The 14,433-nt window shown below is 43.6% G+C and overlaps 1 protein-coding gene and 1 long non-coding RNA gene across 4 annotated transcripts in view; one reads left to right on the top strand and one right to left on the bottom strand.

Moving 5' to 3' along the window:
* The window catches only part of GNG12 (G protein subunit gamma 12), a 149,061-nt gene that overhangs the window by 94,779 nt on the left and 39,849 nt on the right, over nt 1-14,433 (bottom strand). The gene's annotated exons all lie outside the window — the stretch shown is intronic.
* The window catches only part of LOC120370398, a 37,218-nt gene that overhangs the window by 2,024 nt on the left and 20,761 nt on the right, over nt 1-14,433 (top strand). The window contains exon 2 of the long non-coding RNA XR_005583727.1: nt 10,738-10,912. This is a non-coding gene — a long non-coding RNA (uncharacterized LOC120370398). The remainder of the gene's footprint in view (nt 1-10,737; nt 10,913-14,433) is intronic.

Below are 14,433 nucleotides of genomic sequence, written 5' to 3'. Positions count from 1 at the left end.
TTTTCAAGGGTTTAAATGTGTTATTTTTTGTAATACAATAGCATCTAGAATCCCCAACTGAGATCTAGTTCTATTATGCTCATATTGTGCACTGCCCATACACATAGTAACAGACAGTCTCTGTCCTGAAATTCTGAAGAAGTATCATTAATCTGCAGATGAAAATCTGGTCAAGTAACAATGCATTGTGACCATTTTTATCCTGAATACAGAGGTGTGATCCACAGAAACTACAGCATACAGTGCTCCATTTGGGATGGAGAAATGCATGCTGAGACATGCTATCTCCCCAGGTGAAACTTTCCCACTTATGATGAGTGTGACTACAATCGGTTCTATTTTTTGCAAATCAGCAGTGCCTATCAGGCTCCTGTAAAATTGTGAATGTGGCCCAACTCCAACGCCCAAACTGATTTTGTCTTTTCATTTGGTAAATATTGATTCTTTCCTCATTTGCAAAACAGCTGAAAAATCAGCGTGATTTCTGGACCAGGGTGGGGAGGGGAGGGATGAGATGGGATGGGCTAAAGGAAAGGTAGGTGGTGCAAAGCCCTAATTCCCTAGCCTTTCAAGCTCTGTGGACCTATATTAAATTCCTGATTTAAGTCACACATGAAAAAAAGTCTTTGGTCACAATTGGCAGACAATGCTCAAAAGAGGTGCAGGACGGGAGTCGCTGAGGTGCTACAGCTCAGGGCTGTAGTATACTGGCCGAAACGAGTGGAGCAGCTCATACAGCACCTGTAAGGTAGAACTCACTCAGTCTGCCCAAATCCCACATTTGCAGGAACAAAAGTTTATCTTCTTAAATTTAAAGGGAAAATAAGCCCTAGCATTGTTAACTGCTTAATCTGGTATAAGCAGTGTTTAATGTGCTCTGGGAACAGTGTCTGTTTTTGAGAGGTGAGAAGTCTTTATGTAATTTGGCTGTGCAGAAGACTGTCAAGGGTTCACAGATGGCTGACATATTATGTGCATCAACATTTTGACACAAAAAAAAAAAATCTAACATAGATACTAAATCACCTTCCAGTCTGGCCTACCATCTATACCATATTAATTTAATAATATCAGCACTATTTGGGAGACATTCCTAGTAGTAGTGTACAGTGTGTGCACACTGAGGGAAACTGTGTTACCGAGCTATTAAAATGCTGTCAGTATGGCAGGGTTGGCAATTTCATGTGCAAAGGACTTGAGGAGAAGATTTTACTGAGAGATCAATTCAATATTTTTTTCTTTTTGGCTGGGAAACAGCATGCTATTATTTGAGCAGGATGTCTGGTTTTGGTGGTGGTGAAGTGTTTTCAGGTGCACTTTTTATTTTTGGAAAATTCATCCTACCTGAAAACTGCTGAGAATTAAGAAGTCAAGAGACTTTCTGTTTTGGTTTATTATGCGGTGAATTAACCATCTGTTGACTCATCATATTTAAAGGCTTACACAGCAAACAAACTATTTTTTACATACAAGATAGTCATAGCCAGCTCAATAAAAGGATATTTTAAGTGACATTGGTCATCCAGGAATATATTATATAGTCTATCACAAATATGGAAGAAGAGTTTTTAAAATGGGAAGAAATAATTTAACACTGAAAACAGCTTAGTCTAGTTTAAAATCTTACACTTACTGATGCCTAAGCGAAAACGTTTTAGTTCCACACAATCACAAAATAAGCTGTAGTTAGCAATCTAAAGAACTCATAATAGTTCAGATTTCCTGTTGTGCAACTACAAAAGCGAAGCCAGTCCCATGAGAGCACTGGCTGTTTTGTACCAGACATGTGTGAGCAATATGCTCTTTAAGAGATTGCTTACCAGAAACTTACAACAATGCCCAAACCAAAGTTCTTATGACACTATCTCCCAGACAGCACCTGAGCTGACATGTTTACAGCTCTGCCAGTAAAACTACTCACATGACATAGCTACACCACTGTCCAGTGAACTGAGCCAGGAGACTGGAACATTACTGGACAGTGACTCGCAACTATTAAAAAAAAAAAAAAAAAAAAGAGGAGTTGGCTTAAGGAGTTAGAAAGCCAGAACTCGTGTACAACAACAAACTGCCTTGGTTTTACAGCAGCATGTTTAAGATTAAAAACATCATTTAAAAATAAAATGCAATTTAAAAGAAACAGAGAAAAGACTTCTGTTAAGGTCTTACTCAAAAACCCATACATATCTCTTTCCCCCCATACAAAAAGCAATTAGAACTTATATTACACAAATCCACTAATACATTCAGGGCCTAAACCTACATTCTCTACTGAGTCAAAGTTCCCAAAGAGTTCAAAGAGGAGTTTTGCCTAAGGACCACAGGATCAGACTTTTATTTATAAGTTAAAGCAATTTTTCTTCTATAAATATAAAAAGAATCTTAAACTGTTCACTTCTACTGGTGCTGCAGTTATAAAGAGCTTAACAAGCTTTTATTTCAATTTACACAAATCATTCTTCCTTCACTAGAAATGTTACAAGTAAAATTTGACAGTGAATTTTTATATTTAGACGAAGCCTAAAACTAGGACTTTATCATGGAAATACTGACAGAACCCTAACCATAGCAGAACAAAAAGGCACAGCTATTATATCAGTTTTCCTTTTATATGGGTGGAGAGTTTACATTATTAATTTCTGATAGAAATTTTTGCTATGGGGCCGTGTTCCCCTTCATTAAATAGATTATTTCATCATACTGTGAGACAATCAGAGGAAGAAAAGAAGCACTAGAGAGGTACGACTCAGCTCCTGTGCTGGAAAGTAAGGCTGTTTTCTGCAAGAAGTAGTCATGTGCAATTTCAAAATAATACTAATTGATTTCCCTGCAGTTAAAGTAAGACAATTTTAAAGCCACCAACTCCCATTCAAGAGATTCTCTATGTTAATACTATTAATAAGAGAAATTATACCCAGAGAAGATAGTAAACATAAAAATGGACCAACATTGAAAATTAACTCAGCAAAAAAATATGATAAGGAATATTAAAGGCCATTTTCTCCAGGTTTTAGTTTTTAATCAGAAAATGTAAAAGTCATACAGTAAGAAAAAGTAGGAAAAGTTAACATTAACAAAGAACATATTTATTTGGATAAATGTATTTTATACTTCAGGCAATCTCAATGCATTTGAAAAAGATCAATTGATATTACTCGTCATACAGGCCAATACCTGTGTAATTATTGCAGAGAATGCATTTTTTTATGTGCTACTATGTCTGCAAATCAAAAAACCCAAGATACACATCATATGTGGATGTTTTGAACTGAATGGAGATTGAGGTGTTAAAGATAAATCTCTGGAGCAAACAGATAAATTTAAGAGCAACAAGTCACCAGAATCAGCTGCTGTACATCCAAAAGTTCTGAAGGAAGTGAAGAATGTGATGGCTGAGTGGTTTGTAAAAATATGCGTGCACACATAAAATCAGCAACTGTGCTGTAAGATTGGACACAGGCTTGGGAGAGTAGTTTGATATTATGATTAGAGTTAGACAAGGCCATGAGTTATCACCAATCCTCTTTGGATTAGCAGTAGACTGGGTGATGAAGCAGGAAACAAAAGGTATCATGGATGCTGTAACCGGGGTTAACGGAGATGAGCTAGATAACCTTGACTTTGCTGATGACGTTACTTTACTAAGTCTAAAATGGAACAGAATGACTGTCCTTGCATCAGAGGTAGAACAGGAAGCAGCAAAAATTGGATTGAAAAAAAATGTAAAGGAAACCGATTTACAAAGGTAGGACAACGGATGCAAAGGTGTATGTGGATGGAACAGAAATTGAACAGGTAGAAGAGTTCTGCTATCTGGACAGCGTGATGACATTCAAAAGTGGCTGTGAAAGAATAGGCACATGAGAGCAGGAGAAGCAAGCACCACTTTTGGAGGATAAACAATATCTGGTCACACAGAGGTCTCCACACCAAACTAAAGGTCAATACATTCTACTGAGCATGCTACTGTACGGAGCAGGGACTTGGCCAACGACAATCACTAACAAAAAGAGATTGGAGGCTGCCCATCACAGATGGCTGAGGAAGAGAATACACATTTCATTGAAAGACAACATAACAAATGGGAGAGTAAGGGGGCTAACAGAGCAGGATGTTCAAAAAAAGCATCACAGAAAGAAGACTCAGGTAGTTGGGACATGTCTTCTATCTTCCATACGGCATACACGCTAAACAAGCATTCAACTGGGTACCGAGGGAGGAAAGAGAAAGCAAGGAAGGCCAAGGAAGAACTGGCAGAAGACAATGAGATAGGATATTGAGTGTGCTGGCATCACTTGGGAAGTACCACAACTAGCAAGTGACTGAGTAGTCCAGTTCCTTCACTGATGACAATGTGTCAGAGGCACAGGAGGAACTAAGGCCTAAGGTAAGGACTGTACTGAAAGGGTACAAGTTAAATGTAATACTTTTACACAAACAATGGCTGTTGTTGCCACAAGGATATTATGTGATTGTAAAGGGGCAGGGGAGTGTGGTCCAACTACATTGCCTGAGATTGCCTGAGTTTGAGAACTCAGGTCCTAAACTGGACTTCTCGCAGATTTTTTTAAAAAACAATTTAAAAGAATCTAGCCAGATTGAGAGTTGTATTCTCTAGGTAAGTTATTAATTAATTGTATTACAATAGCACCTAGGAGTCCCAGTCACGGGCGACAGCTCTATTGTCTTAGGCCCCATGCAAATGCCTAGCAAAAACATGGTTCCTTGTTGCAAGAATAAAATGTGCTTGTTTGAACATACTGTTTTTTGTTTAAGACAAAACTTCCAGCTGCTAGCCTGCAACACATGCTGTTAGATAGGACAAGCAATACAGCCACTGAATTTGATATTAAGTACATTATTATCCATATTCAAAGATTTATTGGTTATCAACAGAGCAAATTGATTGTATATTTTTAAAAAAATGTTTGGAGTAAAGAAGAGGTATTTGCTAAGTGGTGTGAAGTCCTTTCCCAGAGAGCCTGGATCCACTCCAACAAATACAATCCGAACTTTGGTTCAATGCATCTCAATTTTTACTTAATATACTATAAAATTTTGTCCTGTGTTTGTACAGTGCATAGCATGGTATCCTGATTCATGACTAATGCTCAGAGGTGCTACAACAATACAAAAAAAAGTTGCAAGGGGGGAAAAAGGAAAATCTTTTCTTCTTAAAATGGAACACACACTTGATGATTTCTCTACCTTTTCCATTAAATCTTCCTTGGCCAAAACAAAAATAGGTCAAAGAGTAGCTACTAAAAAGTTTAAGAGCTAAATTTTTCTCTCAGCTTCACTGATGTAAATCCAGATTAGCTTCATTGAAAAACAGTTTCTCCCATTTAAAAAAATGGAGTTACGCTGGATTTACATTGTAAAATTTGACCTTAAAAAGTACTGGACAAAAGAAAATTCTAATAATGACCTTATTAATAAGTTCCACTGTCCATTTTCTTAAATAGTTAGGCTTTTTGGTAATTCAGACATACAAGACATTGATGCCCTTTGGAAAATAAATTGCCCAATTTGGTACTGAACCTATGCTATTTCTTCCCTCATCTTCAAATAAACATAAGCAGCAGCACTACTTTACATAGTCCTCCCAAAACTGAGTAGATCTCTTCTGCAGATTTTTTGAACAGAATACAGACTAGCTACGTGATTTTAAAGGTGGGCTGGCTGCCTACATAAATTCCTAATTTTAAGAGGAGTTTTAAACAAACAACCAAAATACTACACAATAATCTTTTCCTTCAGAATTTAGGAGTATCTACACTACACAAACAGCCACAAAAATTCTCAATGGTAGTATTTGCACTCTACTTCAGACTATGGTGATGAACAGTTTGCAACTTTATATACATTTTGAACACAACTCTGAAGAATTTATATATTTATTTGTGCTCAAAGTTTAGGAGAAGTATTTTCTTAATGGGCTATTGAGCAAATTATTCTTTAAAAAGCTCCTCAAAGAGGTAGAAATAGGTCATGCTTCCAATTACCAGTAAATATGCAGACTAAGACAGTGCAGAAACTCCTTCTTGAGGCACTCTTTGCTGATGACTGTGCCCTCATGGCTCACACTGAAAATGATCTTCAGCACATTGTCAACAAGTTTGCCGAGGCCTCGCAACTCTTCGGACTAACTATCAGCCTCGGAAAGACAGAAGTTCTCCATCAACCTGTACCTGGATCAAATGCTTCTGTCCCAAGTATCTCCATTGATGGCACTCAGCTTAAAGTAGTGGAGAACTTTAAATACCTGGGTAGTGTCATATCCAGTGATAGATCACTGGATAATGAGATCAACACACGACAGCCAAGTGCCTGGCTTGCTTTGGATAATCTGCGGGTCAAAGTTTTAAACCACCACAACATCCGGATGTCAACAAAACTGCTTGTGTACAGAGCTGCTGTTCTTTCATCAATTTTGTACGGGTGTGAAACATGGACACTATATAGGCATCACATCAAGGAGCTCGAAGCATTCCACATGCGTTGCCTCCGCAACATCATGAAGATCCGCAGGCAAGACAAAGTGCCCAATCTTGAGGTCCTCGAGAGATCCCAGATGACAAACATCGAAATGATGATCATGAAGTCACAGCTACGTTGGACCGGTCTTGTCAGCCGCATGGATGCCAACAGAATCCCCCGCCAGCTTCTCTATGGTGAGCTCTCCCAGGGCATCCGGCATATAGGTCATCCACGAAAACATTACAAGGACACCATCAAAGCCAATCTGCAGTATAACAGTATCAAACACAGGGACCTTGAGGACACCGCCAGCGACAGAACACAGTGGCGTGCAACAGTCAGAAATACCTGCATCGCCTTCGAGGAAGACCACTGCCGGTCTCCTACAAGAGGCACGCGAACGACATCACAGAGCACCAGCAGCGCACAACCCACTGACTGCGAACTTCCCATCCACCATCTGCAGCCAAATGTGCATCTCTAGAATTGGCTTGTATAGCCATCAGAGGGCACACCATGAGACCAGCAATAGATGATTTGCTCAGATTTGTCATCATCGGATCGATGGACTCCCAAGACTCCCATCAGCAGGTAGAGCATTACAGTACAAGGACAAAAACATCAGGAGATTCCAAGTTTTCCTAGTAATTTTCTCAGTAGGATACCCATTGATCTGTCATTTCCTGCTACATTTAGATTTGCCTTACACCGGGTGGAGGGAGTTGATCCCCATTTTAAGTACTGCACTTGGTAGTGGTTTGGGTTGCATGTGGTGTAATTGGAAAGAATGGGTGTGTTAAATATACACTTCTACCCCGCTATAACGCGGTCGTGGGGAGCCAAAAATCCCTACCATGTTATAGCTGAAATACCGCTATATTGGGGTAGGGGTGGCAGGACTCTGGCAGTGATTTAAAGAGCTCCGGGCTCCAGCCACTGTAAGGAGCCCCAGGCCCTTTAAATCATCAGTGGAGCCCGGCTGCCATAGCCCTGGGGTAGGGGCAGCAGAGCTCCAGCGGTGATTTAAAGGGTCCAGGGCTCCCCAGAGCAGCCGGAGCCCTGGGCCCTTTAAAGCGCCACCCGAGCCCCGCTGCTGCAGCCCCGGGGTAGCGGCGACAGGGCTCCAGCGGTGATTTAAAGGGCCTGGGGCTCCCCACAGCAGCCGGAGCCCCGGGCCCTTTAAAGCGCTGCCAGAGCCCCGCTGCTACATGCGAACCGGTGTTATATCGGGTCATGTTATAGCGGGATAGAGGTGTATTCTCAAAAGCTTGCTTGAACCCTGGCATTGTTGAAATGGACATATTGTTTTCTACTCATCAAGAAAACTTTGGCATCACTGTATTATAAAACATCTACATGCAACTGTAAAATTAGAGAGAACTTTACAGAACATAAGTAAGGCACATTTCCTACCCCAAAGACCTCACGGTATACAATCAATGCAAGACAGTTGTTATTTAATATAACATTGTGTTCACACCTTGATGTCAGCCACGTAAAGTTCCATTCTGCTAGATGCTGCGCAAACATATAGCAAATGACAGCCCCTGCCCCAAACAACTTGCAATTTAAGGCCATGTCTATACATACATCACTGCTGCAGCACATCTGGTGAAGATGTTTTATACCAATGGGAGAGAGCTCTCCCGTCAGCATTAAAAAACCCACTTCCACGAGCGGCATAAGCTATGCCAGCGGGAGCTCTTCTGCCGACGTAACACAGTGCACACAAGCTAATGTCACACAGTGGGGTGGAATATTCACACCCCGAGCAACATACGTTTTGCTGACATAGGCTGTAGTGTAGACATAGCCTAAAATATTAGGCATAAGCAGCAGATGAGATAAAAAAGTGAGTGGAGTTAACAAAAATGATACAATGCATGCAAGATTTAGCCAGTCAGGAGCAGTAAACCAAGTCGCCACCTATTTAGCCATAGGTTAAGGACAACAATTGAAGAGAGGGAGGGCCTGGTATTTACTAATGATGAGATGAAGGATTTTCTGAAGAAGTGGAATTTAAAGAGGAATTTGAAAGAGAGTGAGGACTCTTGGTGGCAGGGAACAAAGAGACTATTGCACTCCTGGGGCTGCAAGAGAGAAGGCATGAAGCTGGGATTGGGAGACAGGAACAGAGGGAGGAGTAGGGAGAGGTTTGGGAAGAGCATAGGGAGTGAGATGGGGATAAGAGGAAGAGAGCAGAGATGTAGGTAGGGACAAGATTACGTAGAGCCTTGTGGAAGAGGAGCTTGAACATATGTGATGAGACAGGAAGCAAAAGAAAGGATTCAAGGAGAAGGTGATGTGGAATGCAAGCATCCCTCCCGTTCCTACTCCCCCCAAAAAACCTGGCTAAACACTACCATGACACTCAACTGTCTTAGGGTTTGTCTGTGCCACTGCAGTACTTCAGTGTAGACACACACTACTGCAATGGGAGGGGTTCTCCCATCAGCGAAGGACTGTAATCCACCTCTCTCAGAGGCGGTAGCTAAGCTGATTGAAGAATTCTTCTACTGACCTGGTGCGGTCACCACCAGGGGTTGGATCAGCTAACCTATGTCGCTCAGGGGTGTGGATTTTTCACACCCCTGAGAAATGTAGCTGGGTCAACCTAACTTTTTAGCGTTGACCAGGCCTTACTTACAAACTACAAATAGGAATAAGATAATCAGGTTTATCTGTAACCTTTTCTGTCAAATGTGTTAAAGACAGAGCCCTTTCAGATATCTGAAAGGGCTCTGGAGACAATTCATCTTCCAATTTGATGATGATCATTTCTTTTGGGGGGAGGGGGCAAATCGACATCAAACCAATCAGCAATGAAATCGTTCAACTTGGCCTCTTTAAACTGTGACTACCCTATACTCACAATCTGAACCCTCACACCACTCTGTTGAATTGATGCTCCCATTACTTCTGAGCCATGGATCCTGAACAACCTTAATTCTCCAGCTACTCCCCCAGAGCAGCATCTTCTATTTTGTTGTATGCTCTCTATCATGTTTTGTCCTTTTTTACCCTGCTCTGTCTTCCCCTGGCTCAGTTGTTTTCTCTTATTGCCTCCACACTCCAGCTTTATGGCTGAATGATGGAATCAACTACCCACTGGGAAGATGCCTTTTTTAAAAAAGTGCCCTGCTCCAAAAGAACCTGCCCTAGGGCTCATGTTTTACAGAAATATTAAGCCCTTTTGAGCATACAGTTGGATATTTAAGGTCAAACCTGGACACCAGGAAACATTTGTACAGAGGTACTGGTCACACTGATTTTGTATGGAGCCATACTCAGCGATTGAGTACAAACCAAATCAATGGAGGAGTTCAGTCACATATTTGCACTGCAGTTGTTATCTGCATCAATCCGTCCTAAAGAAGTTCTTCCCTTAAAAAAATAAGAACTTATGAAAAATAAAATAAATCACCTAAACCAGAAAAGAAACAAAGTTTGTGAAGGAAAATTAATCAGCACTAGAAACTAGCAAAATCGCCTGCCCTTTTCTACGTATTTCAAAACTATAGAAGTATCCACTGTGCTAAAGCTCTTCATTTAGCAAGAGAATAAACAAACACCTAGAGCACACCAGATCTGCCGATGTGCAGGCTTAACTCAGCCTCTGGGGAAAATGTCTGTTTTTTCCATAGAAAAATGAAGAGGTTTTAGTTTGTTTCTACAATGACCTCTACCAGGAGAGAATTACACTGGTAAGAAAAGGTTTAACAAACAGGGGAAAAATGTGTCTTTTAATGTGCATTTAGTGTGTTATGCATATTCACCCTTTTACAAGCGATAATAGAAAAACACATACACAAAGTTAAAACTTTTCTCCCCAACTAGAATGTATACACTATTTTCAATACATCATCCTGCTTCTTTTTGCAGACTTTGTTAAATGCCGAAGATACAGTGCTATAAGCGTTTAAAACAACAGTCTGAGCAGGAATATGGCTCAGCCTTAAAGCCGAGTTCCAGCTGGGATAGTTAAAGGCCAATCTATCTTTTTTTTAAACTGACTCTTAGATCTAGGATTTATGAACAACCTGCTGAGTGAAGTGTAATTAACTCACTCCTGTAAAAGTACACAAGGGAATTCCATCTCAGCATTCCTTTGTACATAATTTGATATTCTCTACAGTTGCATAAATTCAGCTGATGCTCTAGTTTTAAAAGAATACATCAAACATTCTAGTCTAACAAAGACCTAAATAAAGATTAAGAATAAAATATTGAGTAATTTGCCACTATTTCTTTTGACAGAGAACTGCGTTTAAATTGACTAACTTAACAACGCAGATCCAGCAATAAACCAGACTGAACATAGAACCACAGTGAGCATTACAGAACTTAACACGTGTAATCTTAATACACCAATTAATGGTGATTTTATCACCATGCACTGTGAAAATCCACAGCATGAGGCCAACTGTAACAGGTATCCAAAGTCACAGTCTATGTGTGGGTCGCAAGTTTCTAAGTAATGTTTTTATACAAAAAGTAATATCAGCCTGAAGTAAAACTAAAGGCCATACCCTACACTGCTATAGAAATACCACAGGGGCAGCAGAATTGCCAGGAAGCTCTGGGATGAAGGTGTCCTTTGAATACACCCCTGAATACACTGAGACTGGGGAGGCTGCACGGTGGAAGGGGATACTGCCTTCAAATTGTGTAAATCCCAGGAACCTTGGGAAAAAGATGCCCACATGATATGCTGAACCCTCAGTGGTACTGCAGGGCTCCCCATGACAGTGCACAACCTTGGCCATGCTGCTGTTGGCTCTTCACTGAGGGCAAGGGCGGCTCCAGGCCCCAGCACGCCAAGCGCGTGCTTGGGGCGGCATGCCGCGGGGGGCGCTCTGCCGGTCGCCGGGAGGGCAGCAGGCAGGCTGCCTTCGGCGGCATGCCTGCGGAGGGTCCACTGGTCTCGCGGCTCTGGTGGACCGTCCACAGGCATGCCTGCGGGAGGTCCACCGAAGCCGCGGGACCAGTGGACCCTCTGCAGGCACGCCTACGGGAGGTCCACTGGAGCCGTGGGACCGGCAACCGGCAGAGTGCCCCCCGCGGCATGCCGCCGTGCTTGGGGCGGTGAAATGTCTAGAGCTGCCCCTGACTGAGGGTATGTCTACACTACGAAATTAGGTCGAATTTATAGAAGTTGGTTTTTCAGAAATAGTTTTTATACAGTCGATTGTGTGTGTCCCCACAAAAAATGCTCTAAGTGCATTAAGTTGGTGGACTGTGTCCATAGTACCGAGGCTAGCGTCAACTTCCGGAGTGTTGCACTGTGGGTAGGTGTGGGTAGCTAACCCACAGTTCCCCCAGTCTCTGCTGACCATTGGAATGCTGGGTTGAGATCCCAATGCCTGATGGGGCAAAAAACAGTGTCATGGGTGATTCTGGGTATATGTCGTCAGCCCCCCCGTCCACGAAAGCAATGGCAATCATTTTGCACCTTTTTTCCTGGGTTACCTGTGCAGACGCCATACCACGGCAAGCATGGAGCCTGCACAGCTGACCGTCACCGTAAGTTGCCTGGGTGTTGGCAGATGTGGGACTGCATTGCTACACAGCAGCAGCTCATTGCCTTTTGGCAGCAGACGGAGCGTTACAACTGGTAGCCATCGTCGTCATATTCCTGGGTGCTCTTTTAACCGTGCACCCAGGTGAGGTCAGTCAGGGGTGCCTGGGCAGACATGGGAGTGACTCAGCCAGGTCATTCCCATCTTCTGCCGAGCACCCAGGAGATGACAATGGCTAGCAGTCGAACTGCACCATTTGCTGCCACCCTAAAAATGTAGAAGATAGATGGAGTGGATCAAAACAAGAAACAGACCCGATTTGTTTTGTATTAATTTGCTCCTCCCTCCCTCTGTGAAATCAACGGCCTGCTAAACCCAGGGTTTTGAGTTTGATCCTTGAGGGAGCCATTCTGTGTGACAGTTGTTTGCGTTTCTCCTTGATGCAAAGCCACCCCCTTTGTGGACTTTAATTCCCTGTAAGCCATATAGTCAGTCGCCCCTCCCTCTGTCAGAGCAGACAATCGTTTTGCGCCTTTTTTCAGCCCAGATGCCATAGCACTCTGATCATGGAGCCCGCTCAGATCACCGCGGCAATTATGAGCACTGTAAACACCACACACATTATCCTAGAGTATATGCAGAACCAGAACCTGCCAAAGCAAAACCAGGCGAGGAGGCAACGGCAGCACAGTGACGAGAGTGATGAGGACATAGACATGGACATATATTCCCTTTGTTCATACTTTCTCAGAGTACATATGTCTATTAATTCTTCATCTTATAAAATGTGTAGAGAATTTTTTCCTGCTACTGAGATGAGGATGTGAACCTTTAGAATATCTCAAACAGGATGAATTTACTAATACACTGATGGATATTTAATGTACCTTATCTAACTTTCCAGAGAGAAACTACAGTCTAGAACAGGGGTAGGCAACCTATGGCACATGTGCCGAAGGCAGGGCCGGCTCCAGGCACCAGCCGAGCAAGCTGGTGCTTGGGGCGGCAGATTCCAAGGGGCGGCATTCCGTCCAAACCATTTTTTTTTGCGCTTTGCCACTTCCGCCACCCCTGCAGGTTCTCTTCTTTTTGGTTTGCTGCTCCTGCCGCCCTGTAGGGGGCGGTGGCGTGGAGGAGGGGAGCTGCTGGGAGTGGCGCCAGTCTGCAGCAAGCCCCGCATGGTAGCCCGCCCACCGGAGCGGCACGGAGCCCTCCCAGCAGACGACGGCGGGGCGGGAGGGGCCACATGGCGAGCGCCCCGCTTCAGGAAGCCCTGGCCGCCCCCCTTCTCTCTCTCTCCCTCCCCCACACTAGCTGGGGTGTGCACTCCGCTGCCCGGAGTCTGCAGGGCTCGGAGTCCCCCTGCACCCACGCTCCCACTTTCCCGCAGGTATTTTTGGTTTATTGTTTTTTCTTCCCTTCACTGCGCCAGTCGGGCGGTTTGTTTCGCATCCCTCCCCCTGCTTTGCTGTTTCGGCTGGCAGGTTTGTTCCACCCCCTCGTTGCTCCGACCGGCCGGCAGATTTTGTCCCCCCCCTTTCGCTGCTCTGGCCGGCAGGTTTATTTCACGCCCCCACCCCCTTCGTTGCTCCAACCGGCCGGCAGGTTTCCCCCCATCCTTTGCTGCTCCGGCCGGCCGGTTGGTTTCCCGTCCCCCCGCCCCCTTTGCTGTTTCCGCTGGCTGGCAGGTTTGTTCCTGCGCCCTCCGCCCCTTCGCGCTCCGCCCCCGCACTTTTTTTTTTTTTGCGCTTGGGGCAGCAAAAAAGCCAGAGCCGGCCCTGGCCGAAGGCAGCACACAAGCTGATTTTCAGTGGCACTCACACTGCCCGGGTCCTGGCTACCAATCCAGAGGGCTCTGCATTTTAGTTTAATTTTAAATGAAGCTTCTTAAACATTTTAAAAACATTATTTACTTTACATACAACAATAGTTTAGTTATATATTATAGACTTGTAGAAAGAGACCTTCTAAAAACGTTCAAATGTATGACTGGCACACGAAACCTTAAATTAGAGTGAATAAATGAAGACTCGGCACCTCACTTCTGAAAGGTTGCCGACCCCTGGTCTAGAAGATCACCTTTAACTTAAACCAAAAACCCACCTAACATCATCCTCTGAGCCAGTGTTTCCCAAACTTGGGATGCCACTTGTGTAGGGAAAGCCCCTGGCAGGCCAGGCCAGTTTGTTTACCTGCGCCGTCTGCAGGTCTGGCCGATCGCGGCTCACATTGGCCGTGGTTCGCTGCTCCAGGCCAATGGGAGCTGCTGGAAGCGGTGGCCAGTATGTCCCTTGGCCAAGTTTGGGAAACACTGCTCTGAGCCATGCCATATAAGGTAATCCATATGCCATTTTAGGTCTTAAATTACTCAGCATGATGTGATCATCTGGCATGTACTCACTGCTGTAGCCACTCTGAGCTAATGAAAGCATAA

This window comes from Mauremys reevesii, linkage group 8 (genome assembly GCF_016161935.1).
Source record: "Mauremys reevesii isolate NIE-2019 linkage group 8, ASM1616193v1, whole genome shotgun sequence".
Classification (NCBI taxonomy): domain Eukaryota; kingdom Metazoa; phylum Chordata; order Testudines; family Geoemydidae; genus Mauremys; species Mauremys reevesii.
This window is presented reverse-complemented; position numbering and strand designations above follow the sequence as displayed.